At 45.0% G+C, this 16331-nt stretch overlaps 1 long non-coding RNA gene across 1 annotated transcript; it reads left to right on the plus strand.

Annotated features, from left to right (window-relative positions):
- Nucleotides 1–11398: 11398 nt before the first annotated feature.
- On the plus strand, nt 11399–16331 carry LOC122425746. The gene is made up of 3 exons (XR_006264987.1): nt 11399–11645; nt 11907–12081; nt 16195–16331. It is a non-coding gene; the product is annotated as an uncharacterized LOC122425746 (long non-coding RNA).

A 16331-nucleotide genomic window follows, 5' to 3' on the forward strand; every position in this document is an offset into this window, starting at 1 on the left:
GGAACCAGTCTATTGTTCCATGTCCAGATCTAACTGTTGCTTCATGACCTGCATACAGATTTCTCAAGAGGCAGGTCAGGTGGTCTGGTATTCCCATCTCTTTCAGAAATTTCCACAGTTTATTGTGATCCATATAGTCAAAGGCTTTGGCATAGTCAATAAAGCAGAAATAAATGTTTTTCTGGAACTCTCATGCTTTTTCGATGATCCAGCAGATGTTGGCAATTTGATCTCTGGTTCCTCTGCCTTTTCTAAATCCAGCTTGAACATCTGGAAGTTCACTGTTTACATACAGTTGAAGCCTGGTTTGGAGAATTTTGAGCATTACTTTGCTAGTATGTGAGATGAGTGCAATTGTGCAGTAGTTTGAACATTCTTTGGCATTGCCTTTCTTTGGGATTGGAATAAAAACTGACCTTTTCCAGCCCTGTGGCCACTGCTGAGTTTTCCAAATTTGCTGGCATATTGAGTGCAGCACTTTCACAGCATCAACTTTTAGGATTTGAAATAGCTCAACTGGAATTCCATCACCTCCACTAGCTTTGTTCGTAGTGATGCTTCCTAAGGCCTGCTTGACTTCACATTCCAGGATGTCCAGCTCTAGGTGAGTGATCACACTATTGTGATTATCTGGGTTGTGAAGATCTTTTTTGTATGGTTCTTCTGTGTATTCTTGCCACCTCTTCTTAATATCTTCTGCTTCTGTTAGGTCTATACCATTTCTATCCATTATTGAGCCCATCTTTGCATGAAATGTTCTCTTGAAGACAGAGTCTAGGGTAAATACATAGTTCATCAACATAGCTTAAGACAAACATTTCCATAAGAAAAACGTATTGGTTAGTTCAAGGTTTGAGAAAAGTTAACTACAGGTGGAACCAGGTGACATGGCAACACAGAATTTTAAAAGAAACCTCTTTTTAAATTTGTATAGAGAAGGGGAGAAAATATAACACCAGTAGTTTGTTTCCTCCTGCCACTTAAGAGAAAGAGAAAAAATGTCTGACACGTGCAGCCTGTTTCCTCAGTTTGGAGACCCCTGGCCTTCCTGCCTGTTCCCCTCTCACATGATATATAAATAGGCATAGTTCTTGCCAAAATTGATATTCTAAATCCTCAGTACAGAGTCCAGGAGAGAAGACAAGCTTTAATCAGAAACGTTTGAGGCAGGTGCCCAGGTGAGTAGGGTGGACAGTTCGCTGCTGTGTGAGAGTGCATGGCCTCCCACATACTGGCTGCCCCTACAGACGCTCCCCTCTCAGCTCTCAAATTGGCAGGCAGTGCCTGTTTGTGAAATCAGGGACAAAGATCATGTCTACATAAGACAATGATTCTCAGCAATTCTTAATTACACCAAATTATTGGTGAATTATTGGGCACTGTCTGAAGAAATTAGAAGGGGAGAATAAGACAAGAAGGAAATTGGTCATTCCAAGAGTTACTTTGCTGCCCTGGTAGTTCAGTTGGTAAAGAATCCGCCTGCAATGCAGGAGGCCCCCAGTTTGATTCCTGGGTCAGGAAGATCTGCTGGAGAAGGGATAGGCTACCCACTTCAGTATTCTTGGACTTCCCTGGAGGCTCAGCTGATAAAGAATCCTCTTGCAATGCGGGAGATCTGGGTTTGATCCCTTGGTTGGAAAGATCCCCTGGAGAAGGGAAAGGCTACCCACTCCAGGAAGTTGACCAGGAGAATTCCATAGACTGTAGTAGAGTCCATGGGGTCACAAAGAGTTGGACACAACTGAGCGACTTTATTAAAAAAAAAAAAAAATTCCTAGAGTTTCATCTGGAGAATGTCACTCATACAAAACCAGAATAAATGTTTCACAATGAAGTCATGAAAGGCAGCACCTCCTCACCTCAATGATACGTGTGTGTCAGTTTCCTGCCAAAATGTTCACATTCTTCTGGGCCTGGCCTGGGTGCAGAAGTGTGAGATGAATCCTCACACATCTTAGTTTCTATGCAGCAGGGATGCTGCATTCACCTTCTACTTAATCCAAATGTATAAAATTAAAAGAGATCCCTGTACCCATAGTTCAACACTTGGTTGATTCAGCATCATTTCAGAATCAAGTACAAGCATAACCAAAATGAACAGATTTTGCTTTGATAAGATTCCAGTTTGAACTAGCACAGAACATGCACTAAAATAAAATAAATTCTCTCGGTTCTGGATCCAAGTCTCTTCCATCCTCTGGGTTTGTGTTTCATACTCAGTCAGGACATTATATTTTCAATGTGTTTTCTCTCAAATGATAGCATACTTTTCCATACTTTTCAAAGATTTTTCCTTTAAAATCAGTCACATCTCAAATTTATCAAATTTATATTTTATGATTTTTTTATATTCAACACCAGGGCTACCCTGGTGGCCCAGATGGTAAAGAATCTGTCTGCAATACTGGAGACCAGGTTCAATCCCTGGGTTGGGAAGACCTCCTGGAGAAGAGAATGGCAACCCACTCCAGTATTCTTGCCTGGAGAATCCCATGGACAGAGGAGCCTGGTGGGCTACAATCCATGGGGTCACAGAGTCGGACCCAACTGAGTGACTAAATACACAACACATATTTAACATTTAAGAGCTCCAAAACATATAATTATTCTGTCCTAGTAACATACTCAAATATGTCTCTACCAGCCTCCATTCTCTAGTTGTTTTTAAATCTAGTTCTGTTTGCATTTCCCTCTTAGTCATCAATGCTTTCCATTTTTAAATCATTGTTGAGAATTTCTGACAGTAAGTGAAATTCTCAGAGAAGAAAATTACCTCTAGTGTAGGTTATCCATTGCTATGTCACAAACCATTGCCAAAATTCAGAGAAAACAAAAGGAGCCCTTTATTTACTCATTATTTTGCAACACAAGCAGGTGTAGTGGGGACTCACCCTAGCTATTTGCTCTTCTGGCATCACAGCCACTAAACAGGGGCTATGGCAACTTCAGACTTGGCGCATTCCTACAGCTGGAGGGTCAGGGCTGGCCATGGAGGAGTCAGCGAGGCCCAGCAAGCAGCCTCACTTTTCCTTCATGTTGGCCTCTTAGACTTGCTCATACTCTTTAAATATTAACTCCAAAGTTCTGAAACTCCATTCTTCCATAATTTTATTGGTCAAAGCAGTCACAGATCCACACCAGATTGCAGTACAGAGACATAAGCTCCTCATGAGAGAAGCACTGTGTACCCACAGGTTAGAAAGGACTTTTTAAGGTTATTTTTGGACACTAGCTCCCTGTAGTCACAACAATCCAAGTCCTTTCCATACAAAAAACACAATAACCTGTCTACTAGAAAAAGACGCACAACGTGAGAGCTGCAAGTCAGGTGTTACTTGGGGCAACATGAGGACTGCAACTGGGAGACAGCATCTCAGATCGCTCTGAGAGACTGTTCCACAGAGACAGTCGAGGAAGGTCAATAAATAAGGTTTCCATAAAGGTGAAGTTCAATGCAATCAATCAAAACCTCTTTACAAGAGGTTTTCTGCTAGTCATGAGGGTCTGATATCATCATGAAGGGAATTAGTGCTTTTCTAGATATGAGGAGATGCAAGAACTGGGATCATAGAATCTGTTCCAGAAAATACCCACCTGTCTTAAGACCTGCCTCGCAGAGCACAGAGTGCCCTGGAGCACAGAGCGCCTCACTGCAGCCTCAGCTCCCTCAGAGGGTGTCGAAGGTCAACAGCTGCAGCAGCACAGGTTTCAATCTCCACAGAGGCGGACAGCAAATGCCCTTGTTGTTCAGTCATTGGCAATGCTCTTGGCAAGTGCCAACTTAGAGATGGCAAACCCCTCCCAAGACTCCAGGAGTCTTGCTCTCATGAAGCATGCATTCCAACTCCAGGGTCTTGTGATCCAAACCACAAGTCACCATCATTGTGGTTCTTTGGATGCAAGTTCTTCGATAGTTTGTCTCAATTTGAAAACCTTCCAACTAAGGAGACAAACTGTCAACTTCCTGTCATGGAAAAGGTAGAGAGTGTCCCATTTGGGAGGGGGCAGGGTGATTTCAGATATGTATAGCAGTAGGCAGCAGCTTGTAGCAAGCAGCAGGGAGTGGTAGCTGGAAGTAGGGTCTTAGTTTCCCAGACTGTGAGTCCCAACCACTGGATAACAGGAGCCAGCAATTAGGGCTAAGGTCCCTAGTACTGCCTGACTAGTCAAGAACAAATTCAGGCAAGGAGACAGTAGATAAGTCGCTCAGTGCTGTTTGACTCTTTGCAACCCCATGGACTGCAGCCTGCCAGGCTCCTCCGTCCATGGGATTCTCCAGGCAAGAATACTGGAGTGGGTTGCCATGCCCTTCTCCAGGGGATCTTCCCAACCCAGGGATCAAACCTGGGTCTCTTATGTCTTCTGCATTGACAAACAGGTTCTTTACCACTAGTGCCACCTGGGAAGCCTTATTGAAAAGAAAAGTACAAGCAGAAAGGCACAAGGGTGAGCTCAGAGAGAGTCATGCCTTTGGGAAGTTTAAATCCTTTATAAAGGAGCTTCATGAAGGATTTCCCATCACTTCACGACAAATAGATGGGAAAACAATGGAAACAATGACAGACTTTATTTGGGGGGGGGCTCCAAAATCACTGCAGATGGTGACTGCAGCCATGAAATTAAAAGACTCTTGCTCCTTGGAAGAAATACTATGACCAATCTAGACAACATATTAAAAAGCAGAGACATTACTTTGCCAAGAAAAGTCCTTCTAGTCAAAGCTATGGTTTTTCCAATAGTTTTGGTTTTTCCAGTAGTATGGTTTTTCCATGGACTGCAGCACACCAGGCTTCCCTGTCCATCACCAACTCCCAGAGCTTGCTCAAACTCATGTCCATCGAGTCGGTGATGCCATCCAACCATTTCATCCTCTGTCATCCCTTTCTCCTCCTGCCTTCAATCTTTCCCAGCATCAGAGTCTTTTCAAATGAGTCAGTTCTTCACATCAGGTGGCCAAAATATTGGAGTTTCAGCTTCAGCATCAGCCCTTCCAATGCATATTCAGGACTGATTTCCTTCAGGATTGACTGTTTGGATCTCCTTGCAGTCCAAGAGTCTTCTCCAACACCACAGTTCAAAAACATCAATTCATTGGCACTCAGCTTTCTTTATGGCCCAATTCTCACATCCATACACGACTACTGGAAAAACCATAGTTTTGACTCAACTAGAGGACCTTTGCCAACAAAGGTCCTCTTCCAAGGAGGAAGAAAAGAGGAGGAGGCTGATTGTAAATGCCCAACCTGGAGCCTGGATAAGACTGTAAATGTCCAACCTGTCCAACCTGCTGTCTAGGTTGGTCATAGCTTTTCTTCCAAGGAGGAAGAAGAGAGGAGGCTGGCTGATGGTAAATGTCCAACCTGGAGCTGGTCTATCTCCTACCTCAAGGGGAGGGAGGAAGCACATGGTCCAAAGTAGCCCTGAAATCCAGCTGGACTCAGGGCCCAGAGCTGCTCATGGTGGACCTCGGTCATTCCTGGCTCCTCCTCTGAGTCAGTTCAGTTGAGTTCACTCACTCAGTTGTGTCCAACTCTTTGTGACCCCATGGACTGCAGCACACCAGGCCTCCCTGTCCATCACCAACTCCTGGAGCTTGCTCAAAGTCATGTCCATCGAGTCAGTGATGCCATCCAGCCATCTCATCCTCTGTTGTCCCTTTCTTCTCCCACCTTCAATCTTTCCCAGCATCAGGGTCTTTTCAAATGAGTCAGTTCTTTGCATCAGGTGTCCAAAGTATTCAGCTTTGGAGTTTCAGCTTCAGCATCAGTCCTTCCAATAAATATTCAGGACTCATTTCCTTTAGGATTGACTGGTTTGATCTCCTTGCAGTCCAAGCGACTCTCAAGGGTCTTCTCCAACACCACAGTTCAAAAGAATCAATTCTCATCCTTCTTTGGCCATGAGAAATGGCCCATGCTTGTAGCTGAGAAATTTTGCAGTCTGCCTCCTACTAATAGGGACTTAAGGGCCCAGAGTCCCCTTTTTATTATAACCTGTCTTTTCCCCTTTCAGTCGAAGATGATAAAATTTCTTCAAAACATTTGCACATTTCTTATGTATAAAATTAGAAATCACAAAAACACTTCATTAGACAGAGGCCATGCCACATTTTTTGCTGAGAAAGCTGTTTTTCTACCTTGAGCTCCATGTAAGACCAATATAGGAAAATAACCTTGAGATCTTAGAAGACCAATTGTCTAGCTGACGGCTGCACAAGCCATACCCTCAATATTCTTAGAACTTTTGTGTCGCTTAAAGGCACCACCTTCATTCAGTCTTCTGAGTCTGATCCAAGGCTACTTTACCCTAAAGATATGTTATGCTGGAGGTGCTCTGGATTTTATCTCTTCCTTTAGAAATGTATTACTTTCAGAATATCTTACTCTCTAGAGAGGCTGAGCATGAGAAACTGTTTTATTTCCAATACAGTAAACCCTGGCTCCTCTAAACTCTGCTTGAAAAATATATAGTTGCCTCTGCACATCCAGGTGTCCCCGTACTTTATTACAAACACCTGATGGGAGCCATCAGCATTTTCAAACTCCTCCTTAGTCACATCCATGAGTTCATTCACTATCTACTCTAACTTCCTTGTTGCTGAGGCCCACAGTTTTAGGTGGCGCTAGTGGTAAAAAATCTGCCGGCACTGCAGGAGACCCGGGCTGGATTGCTGGGTCAAGAAGATCCCCTGGAGAAGCAAATGGGAACCCACTCCAGTATTCTTGCCTGGAGAATCCCATGGACAGAGGAGCCTGAAGGGCTACAGTCAATAGGGTCACAAAGAATTGGGCACGACTGAAGTGACTTAGCACACATGCACAGTTTCAGCCAATGATCCACCACCATATAGCATGGGTCTTCTTTCCCATTTTTCTTATAAAAATTTCCTCCCTGTCCTTAATAGTCTCTTTGAAAACTTTCTCTGTCCACCACTCAGACCCAACAAAGTTACATTTTTTAGGCTTCTGTTACATGAGCACTCATTTTCAGCTACCAAATTCTTCAATCAGAGATGGAAAGCCATTATGAGTATTATGCAGTATTATGAAATAAGAGATGCATTGTAAAAAGAGACTATAGAATTGCAGAAAAAACTGCAGAAGTAGGCATCTGAAGGGCCGTCAAAGATCGGAACGAAGTCGCAAGCAGCCCTCCTGAGGGCTGCCAGGGCGGGTCACCAAAGGGGGCAGGCAGGGAGTCTAGCTGATGGCAAGCTTGGCTTCTACAGCTAGTCTGACCGTGCGCCTGGGTCACTGGAGGAGAGCCAGACCAGCAGCTAGGAAGAGGACCTGACCCCACGTGGAAGAGACGAGCCAAAATGACCTTCAGAACATTACAGCCCTGCCTGCTTCTGCCCACTCAGTTCCATGCTGCTTTCTCTGTTAGAAGAAAAGCTCTGACCTGGAAACACACAGTAATTAGGGTTCTGTAGAACACAGTTCCAACTCAGCCAGCTCTATAATACAAAAGCACCACACTTCACTTTTAAAACCAAGAAGATCTGGGTCTATGTCAAGGTTTTAAAATGTTTTCTGAACTATTGCATATCAAAAGTGTTCACAGTAGTAACCAGCTTGCTTCTGTTTTTCACTTTCACAGTGTGGTGATCCTTGAGAAAAAAGCCATCTTGACCAGCAGATGAGAAACACAAAATGTCAGACGTGCTGAAATGTGTGTAGAAAGCTGCACTTCTTGAAATTTTGTCACTGCCATAAACTAAGGATGACTTAACATTTTCATATGATGATCTGTGAGGCCAACTTTTGTTTTTGTGGTCCAGTTTTTGTATTATACAGCACTGTTACCAAAGAAGACTACAGTGAAGTAGGGTGACAAGACAGGAATGGTGCTAGTTGTGTTTTTGTTTTAAAATGCAAGTAGAATCACAACACTCTCTCATCAAGTCTTTCAGTGACCACTTTTGCCATCCAAGCTCTGTCCAGCCTCAACCCTTCGCCCAGGTGTGCAGCTCAGAGACACTGGACCCTCCGTGTGATCCAGGCCTGTGTTCTGTCCCCACTCCTTCCTCTCCCTCGTGGCTCTTTCCATCCTCTGCAATACCCCCCATTTATTCAGTGCACCCCTCTTTCTGCCTGTGGCATCTCTCACACACCCCATGTGTGTACTATGCACATTCAGATGTGTGTCTTGAGCGCAAACATAAGCAAACCGCGTGTACTGCTACTGGCTGCTCCTTGCTGGTGGCCCTTCTTCCAGATCCTTCTCTCCACACCCGTTCAGCCTCCTTCCCAGTCACCTCCTGTGAAAACCATACTGTGTCCCCTGATGTTCACTTCTCTCAGGACACAAGTAATGACAGCAAACTGCAAACACTCCCATGGGGTGAGCCACACTCATCACGCCTTGGAAGAAATATGCCACTGATCTAAGACACCATCTCATTACCTCAGAGATCCGAGGTTGTCCAGTAACTGCATACATATGTAAGGAACATGTATGTGTGCATACTAAGTCACTTCAGTCATGTCCGATTCTTTGCAGTCCTATAGACTATAGCCCACCAGGCTCCTTTGTCATTCAAAAATGATTATATTACTTATGGGATTCTCTAGGCAAGAATACTAGAGTGGGTTGCCATGCCCTCCGCCATGGGATCTTCCCAGCCCAGGGACTGAACCTGTGTCTCTTGCATATCCTGCATTAGCAAGTGGATTCTTTACCACTAGTGCCACCTGGGAAGCCCCGTCACTTATATTCAGGAATGTCTAAATACTATGCAATTTGATATCTACCTTGATAGCCATTTTCAAAAATACACAAACGGCATGTTCCTAAAAGTAAGAAATTTTACAATTTCTTTCTTTTTTTCTCCCTTGCACTTACTGAGAGTAATTTTTCTTCTCTGGGAAGCACTTCAGTGGTTCCCTTGGTTACTTAATGAGAAGCCCAGGCCTGGGAGGGACACACGGAGGAGACAGGTGGGATTAAGCAGCTCTGCAGCTGAGGTTCTGGAAGCTTCAGGACCAGCTAGAGGGATTGGGAAACTCACGTGGCCAGATCCCTGCATCCTGGACATATTTCCAGGTCATGTTTGACAAAACCAAGCAAAGAGGGGTTTTCTTGGGCAGATTATTATTAGTTGTTCAAGGAGATTGTCTACTTTTCTCTGACTCACTGAGAATAAAAGAAATGTAGGAGGCCAAGGGTCCAGCTGCAGAGATTGTAACATAAAGGAGTATACCCTGAGGGCCACTCCCACCCCAAGTGGTGTCAGGCAGGAGGGAGAGACAGCATAGTCTTCCCTGTAAAGACAACCAGCCCTGGAGCAGAAACTCCACAAAGGGGGCCACTGTGTGCGTTCATCGCGAACTGCCAGCACTGGCAACATTGCCAAGCACATAGGAGGTGCTCAACAAATGAATGAGTAAACAGTGCACCTTGGCTGATGAATCGAGCTTTCCTGCTTCCATTCTGCTCTTCCCAAGCTTTGTTTCCTGCCACAGGAGCCTTGCGCTGGTTGGGTGAGGCCTCTCTGTGTGCCCTCTGCTCCTGGAGGAGCAGGAGAGTTTGGCTCAGGCCTGACAGACAGGCCGAGGCAAAGGTGAGATGCTGGGGGCAGCAGCTCAGAGCCCGCGGAGGCTGGCAGCAATCCTGGGAACACGGGTTACGAAACCCCAGCAGGAACTGGGTCTGGAAGGAGCCAGACCTCCAAACAGTATTGCAGAATGGTAGCTGTATAGTTTACTTTTAGTAGTTGATACTATTTAATATTTCACATTTGGGCCTCTGATCAAACACGTGTTAGGTATGAAAGACAGCCGGCCTAACAAAAGGACTCTAGAAGAGCATTTCACCTCCCCCGGGCCTTGGTTTCCTCATCCGCAAATCAACGTTTCTAAACTAAAGGGCCCCTGGGTCCCCTTCCAGCCCTGAGGTCTGGGATCTGCAAGAGGTTTTTTATTAAAAGCCGTAGCGACTAGCCCTAGGCACCTGGACTTGCTCTAAGCAAAGCCAAATACCTACATTTTCCTTTTTGGCTCTTGCCAAAACTGAAAGCAACTGACAGATGCCCACACCAGAGCCAGGCTTTCCCCAACAGTTCCCTGTGTCCTTAAGTTTGGGGAACCGTATTGTTCTTCACTGTAAAGAATAGTACAGGTAGGCTGTGCTTTCTGGTACGAATGATTTCTCCCAGGCAAAAATACAGGTAGCGCTAAGAGAAGCATTTCAGACACGTGCAAAGGGAGCACCCAACACTCCCCAAATGTCCTTCAGGAGCAGAAAGCACCCTGGCCCCAGCTGCAGACCTCTCAGGTGACCTCTGTGATGTTAAGCTACAGGACTGCAGCACATTCTTGCTACAGAACCGCCGCCTGCTGTGTGATGAAAGCAAGAGAGGCAGACACACTGAGGGAAAGCAGCACCGAAAAGAGACAAGTGAGCCCCGGGCCGGGCTGAGATGCAGGGGCAGTGCTGGGAGGCCAGCCCGTCTGGCGAGGGCACACATCTGACCCCTCTGCAAACTGCCCTGCTCGGTCCCCACGGAGCAGATCAGGGAGGAATGGGGAGGACCGGCGTGCTCCCAGCTCCTCCCGCGGGGTCACCCTCTGGGGGTGGGGTCACCACGCCCTCTGCCCGGCCCTCAGACCTGGGGCTGAGGCAGGCATGCCTGTCGCTAGGTCCTGTGCTTCCCCACGGTTTCCTACACACGCTGTAAACAGTCCTTTCACTCAGCTCTTCTCACTCAGTCCGTTTGACAGAGACTCCATTCCAAGACCCTGGCTGTCTCCCTAAGGGAAGGAAGCTCTGGAATCTGGGAGGGATGTGGGAATGCCAGAAGAGTTCTGGAGAGGAGCATGAGGGGCAGGAGCGTGGAGGGCTCCTTGCAGAAGAGAAAGTGGGGAGACAGCCGGCAGGCCCCCAGCTTTCCCAACTAGTTCATCAGATCTTTGGCAAAGGTCTGAGGGTTGAGGACAGGTGTCTCTTCTTTCCTAGGTGGTTTTGGACGCGCTGCCCTGCTTTTACATACTGTTCAACTGTGTGGCTCTGGTGGGAAAGAGGCCCTCAGAACAGCCTCCTGTGGGCCCCAGGGTCTATCGTGGGGCCCACGACTGTCCACAAACATGCCTAGACTGGACTGGAGTGACCCTGGTGCTGGCAGCACTCAGGAGAACATGCTTCGCCTCAGGGACAGAAGAGGAAAGGCAGTTTATAAAAATGTTTCCCCAGTTGGGAAATCAAACTCCGTCCTCTGTCCTCAGTCTTCCCCAGACCACCCACATGGGGACACTGTTCAGCTTGAAGCTAGAGCTGATATTTTCAGAAACAGCCACTAATTTGGACTCAGCCCCAAAGCTCCAGGTCCACCCAGACTTGGCCCCACCCACACTGCATTTAAACACTTAGGTCCACAGGGCCTGGGAGCAACAGTAGTCCTCCCCTGCAGGGACTGGCAAATAGAAAGCCAACAACATTGTATCTAAAACTAAACAGTTTTGCTGAGAATAATGGGGCTCTGGACTGCGGCTTCTGTGAAGCTTAATGACAGAATTGGCAGCACAGGAGGTTTTCTTCTTGTGGCGGCCCATGCTCCTCGGGCCTTGGGCACACTGCCTGGCTCCCTGTTCGATCTTGTGAAACTCGGATGATGGGTTACTTCCCCTCTTCTTAATAAGATTAACGAGGTAAGTGCAAGACGTTTTGAGTAGTTTGCTGAAATTTTTAAAACAAATTCTTCCAAAACCATTTCCTCAAAATCCAACTTTACTGAATTCCTTGGTTGAAAACTAACCCAAAATGATGTTAAAAATGAGCAAGGTCACAGTTCTGCCATCTGCCATAAACCTTGTCGTGAACATTGGAAGCACCCTTATCCAGCTGAGCCCATGGAAATTGTGTCTTAGTCTAACCGTTTCTTTCCATTTCTCCCAACTTCACATTACCAGAAGTATGCAGTGCCTTTCGAATGACATTTATCCAAGGTTATGATAACAAACAACTGTCCCTCCAGTGATGCATTTGTTCCGCACCTCCCAGCCCAAGGCCCTGCTCTTGCTTTTCTTTCAAATCTCATTTAGTCTCAGTCATCTCGGCCAGAAAGTTCCTGCTTCAGAGCAGAAGGTGAGTACATTTTTTACTAATTTCTCAGGTTCTTGAGTGCTTTGGGCTCATAAATAGAGCAGTTAAGGAAAAACCTTGAGAAAAGATTATATTCAGAATTCGTAGTAGCTCATCTTTCAAATTATGGTCTTTCATCCTCATGTGGAGTACATTATTTTCTAATTAAACTGTAACAACAAAATCTTCTCTGTGTGTATCAAACTAAACCAAATATCCCTCCTGATGAATTTATTCTAAAGTTTTAGTTTTAAATCATCATCTAGCTCTAGTTAAGGACGATAGGCAGGTTTTTCTAATGGGATTATGAGTGGGAAAAGTCATGCTTCTTGTGGGAAAAGTCATGCTTCATGTGGGAAAAGTCATGCTTCTCTTACCCCCGGAGAGTCACCCTTTTACCTGATTAACCTTCTGTTTTCACTCTGGCACTAGTGCCTAAACATCTCTGCCATCGACATTAACATGTGGACTTTCTGTGATCTGGGGCAATTAACACTCTGCCTTTCTCATCTGTTGAATAGTCCTCTGCCTTCCTCGGCAAAGATATAGGGTGTAGGATAAATAAGCGGAGAAGGCAATGGCACCCCACTCCAGTACTCTTGCCTGGAAAATCCCATGGACAGAGAAGCCTGGTGGGCTGCAGTCCATGGGGTCACTAAGAGTCGGACACAACTGAGCGACTTCACTTTCACTTCTCACTTTGATGCATTGGAGAAGGAAATGGCAACCCACTCCAGTGTTCTTGCCTGGAGAATCCCAGGGACGGGGGAGCCTGGTGGGCTGCCGTCTATGGGGTCGCACAGAGTCAGACACGACTGAAGTGACTTAGCAGCAGCAGCAGCAGCAGAATAAACAAGAATTAAAAGCACATTCCTGGTCCCGTTCTCCTCCAAAGCCCTAATCACTTGGAGAGCCATGCACCCACTACAGACTTGAGACGTTTTGCTCAGTTGGCTCCGTCACGGGGGAAAAGCATTCTCCAGAAAGGATGGCTAAGTCTTTTTACAAAAACAGCAAGTCACCCTATTTTTATTTCTGTAAACTGCCTTGAGATAATCCTACTATTCATCCTCCTCCTAAACACACACACTTACACACACATGTACATGCAGGCATCTCATTCCTCACTGGTGGGAATGCAAAATGATACAATCGCTTTGGAAGACACTGTGGTGGTGGTTGATACAAAACTAAACAGACTCTTCCCATATCCAACAACTGGGGTCCTTGGTATTTACCCAAATGAGTTGAAAACTCATGTTCATCCCAAATACCTTGACATGGATATTTATAGCAGCTTCATTCATAATTGCCAAAATCTGGAAACAACCAAGAAGTCCTTAAACTATCTTTTAGCTATCAAGCCTAAAAAAGACAGGGGTGAAACTCAAATGCATATTACTAAGTGACATAGCCAGTCTGAAAAAGCCAGCTGCTGTATGATTCTGATTATATGATGTTCTAGGAAAAGGAAAACATCAAGACAGTAAATAGATAAGATGTTACCAGTGGTTTGGAGAGGGACTGAGGGCTGTGAATAGATGTAGTACAAGAGGATTTTTGTACCACAGAATAGTGAAACTATTCCGTAAGATACTATGATAGTGAATATATGACACCATGCATTTGTCAAAACCTATAGAAATTTATGGCATAAAGTGTGAATCTTATGTTTTCAAAATTTTTTTTAAAAAGTCATTTTGGAGGTTAGACTGTCTCAGGATGCAATGTAAGCAAAGAATCTGATTGTACCATCATAAATACATGAAAAAATCTCAATGCACGGGGTGGGGGGGAGGTGCTGATGTAAGTGACCTTGAAAATGAGCGAAAACAGTAAGACACAGATAATCTGCTCTCTAGACGACACAGTTCACCACAGGGATGTGGGCTATTGATCCTGAAACCACTGCAACTATTTCTGTGGTACACCTGCAAGTGTGCACCTGGACCCAACAATTAAAAATGCCCTGCATGTGGCAGGAGCTGGTTCTTCGCTGCTGGAACAGGAGGTTACATATAAGTAAGGAGAGGAGGCTGGAAGGAGCCACATGGCAACAGACTGGAGGCTGGAAACTTCAGGATGAGCTCATGCTTGTCTTCATATAGATATGGATGGAGAGAGAAGTATTTGTAGGGTTGTCTGCACCCATGGCTAGTGTACACACATATGTCTCCTTGCTCTGTTAGTGAAAAGGGCTTAGGAGCAACAGCATGCAAGAAACAACATGCACTTTACCCCTCAGATCTTGGTTTTTAACACCATTTTCCAATAAAAGGAGTCAGTGATCCTCTCAGAACAATGGCTGATTTCATGATGATGGCACAAAATAACAAAAGTGAGCTGGGAACAATGTGCAGTGCAAAAGATAAACAACTGTCCCAAAAAAATTACAGTGGTGAGGGTTATGTTCAAAGGACATGTGCCAACTTCAAGAAGTTGGAATGATACAAGCAACAAAATAAGTAAAATAATACTAGATTATAACCTAAAATATAAAATAAATATCCATGTATCCATGGATGACCAGCCCATCTTGGGTGGCCCTGTGTGGCATGGCTCATAGCTTCACTGAGTTATACAAGGCTGGGATCCATGTGATCATTTTGGTTAGTTTTCCTGTGATTGTGATTTTTACTCTGGAGGCTGTGGGATGGTAGTTCTTGCTTGTTCTGTCTGCCCTCTGAAGGATGAGGATAAGAGGCTTGTGCAAGCTCCCTGATGGGAGGGACTGGCTGTGGAGAAAACTGGGTCTTTCTCTGGTGGGTAAATTTTTAATCCAATTGTCTGCTGATGGGTGGGGCTGTGCTCCTTCCCTATTAGTTGTTTGACCTGTGGCAACCCAGTCCTGGAGTCTAAGGGCTCTATGGTAGGGCTACTGGTGACCCCTCGGAGGACCTATGCCAACACATGGCTCCCAGGACCGCCCTGTCCTCACAGCAGGCCACTGCCGGCACACATTTCCACAGAAGACCCTCAAACACTCACAGGCAGGTCTGCCTCAGTGTCCTCTGAGGTCAGAGCTCCTTTCCCCTGGGCTGTGGTGCACACAAAGTTTTGTGTGTGTCCTCCAAGAGTCTCTGTTTCCCCCAATCCTGTGGAAGTTCCGTAATCAAATCCCACTGGCCTTCAGAGTCAGATTCCCTGGGGATTCCCAGTCCCTTTGTCAGGTCCCCAGGTTGGGAAGTCTGATGTGGGGCCTCACATGGGAAACTGGGTATGCTGTGTATGGGAACTCACTATACTATCTTTGTAACTTTTCCATGAATACAAAATTGTTCTAAAATAAAAGGCTTATTTTTTAAAGAATGTCCAAGTTCCATCACCCAGATAAAAATCTGAAACATTTTTTGGGGACTTTTCGATGCTTTTGCATCAGTATATATATTCTGTACCACTGAACCATGATTTTAACCACAGAAGAGGGCTCTACCTTATGGGACTGCCAGAATTTATTTAACCAATTATTCATATGGTTATAATTGGTTTATAATTATTTATAAGGTCACCAGTTATTTACATGGTTTTCAGTTTTCCACTGAAAAATATGTATATACTGTGAGCATCATTGTATGTACATCTTTGTTCTTATCATTGACAATATGTTCAGAGCCACTGAGTCAGATTGGTCAGGTTGGCAGATCCTAAAGGCAGAGCGTCATAGTGGAACTGTATCAGTCACCTTCTATTGGGTTAGGGTGTGTGACTAGGATCCTTAGAATTTTAGTGATAACACACTTTCTAATTAAGGGTCAGTACCTAAATTTTGAACAATTTATATTTATTGAAACAAATAAATCAGCTATGATCATGATCTTTCACAACACCTTCATTTCTTTTTTTATTAATTTATTTTAATTGGAGGCTAAATACAATATTGCAGTGGTTTTTGCCATACATTGACATGAATCAGCCATGGGTTTACATGTGTCCCCCATCCTGAACCTCCCCTCCCACCTCCCTCCCCAAACACCTTCATTTCTAACTATTTTTTTCATCTTTTCACTTGTCTCAAGTGTCATTAGTCAGTTAGGCTCCAATGTTAATAGAAAACTGTTTGCTTTAACCATGTATTTCTCTTTTCCCCCTCCAACTTTCACCCCAACCCAATATCAGTATCTTCTCCTATATGAAAAGGAGTACCAAGTACTCAAGTGAAGACGGACTGACCTGTTTCCAGGAGAAGCCTTTCTCAACTCACCAGACCACCTTTTGATTTGCACCAAATGGAAACCTGGGGATCTGAAATTACA

Source organism: Cervus canadensis, chromosome 23 (genome assembly GCF_019320065.1).
Source record: "Cervus canadensis isolate Bull #8, Minnesota chromosome 23, ASM1932006v1, whole genome shotgun sequence".
In the NCBI taxonomy this organism is placed as follows: Eukaryota; Metazoa; Chordata; class Mammalia; order Artiodactyla; family Cervidae; genus Cervus; species Cervus canadensis.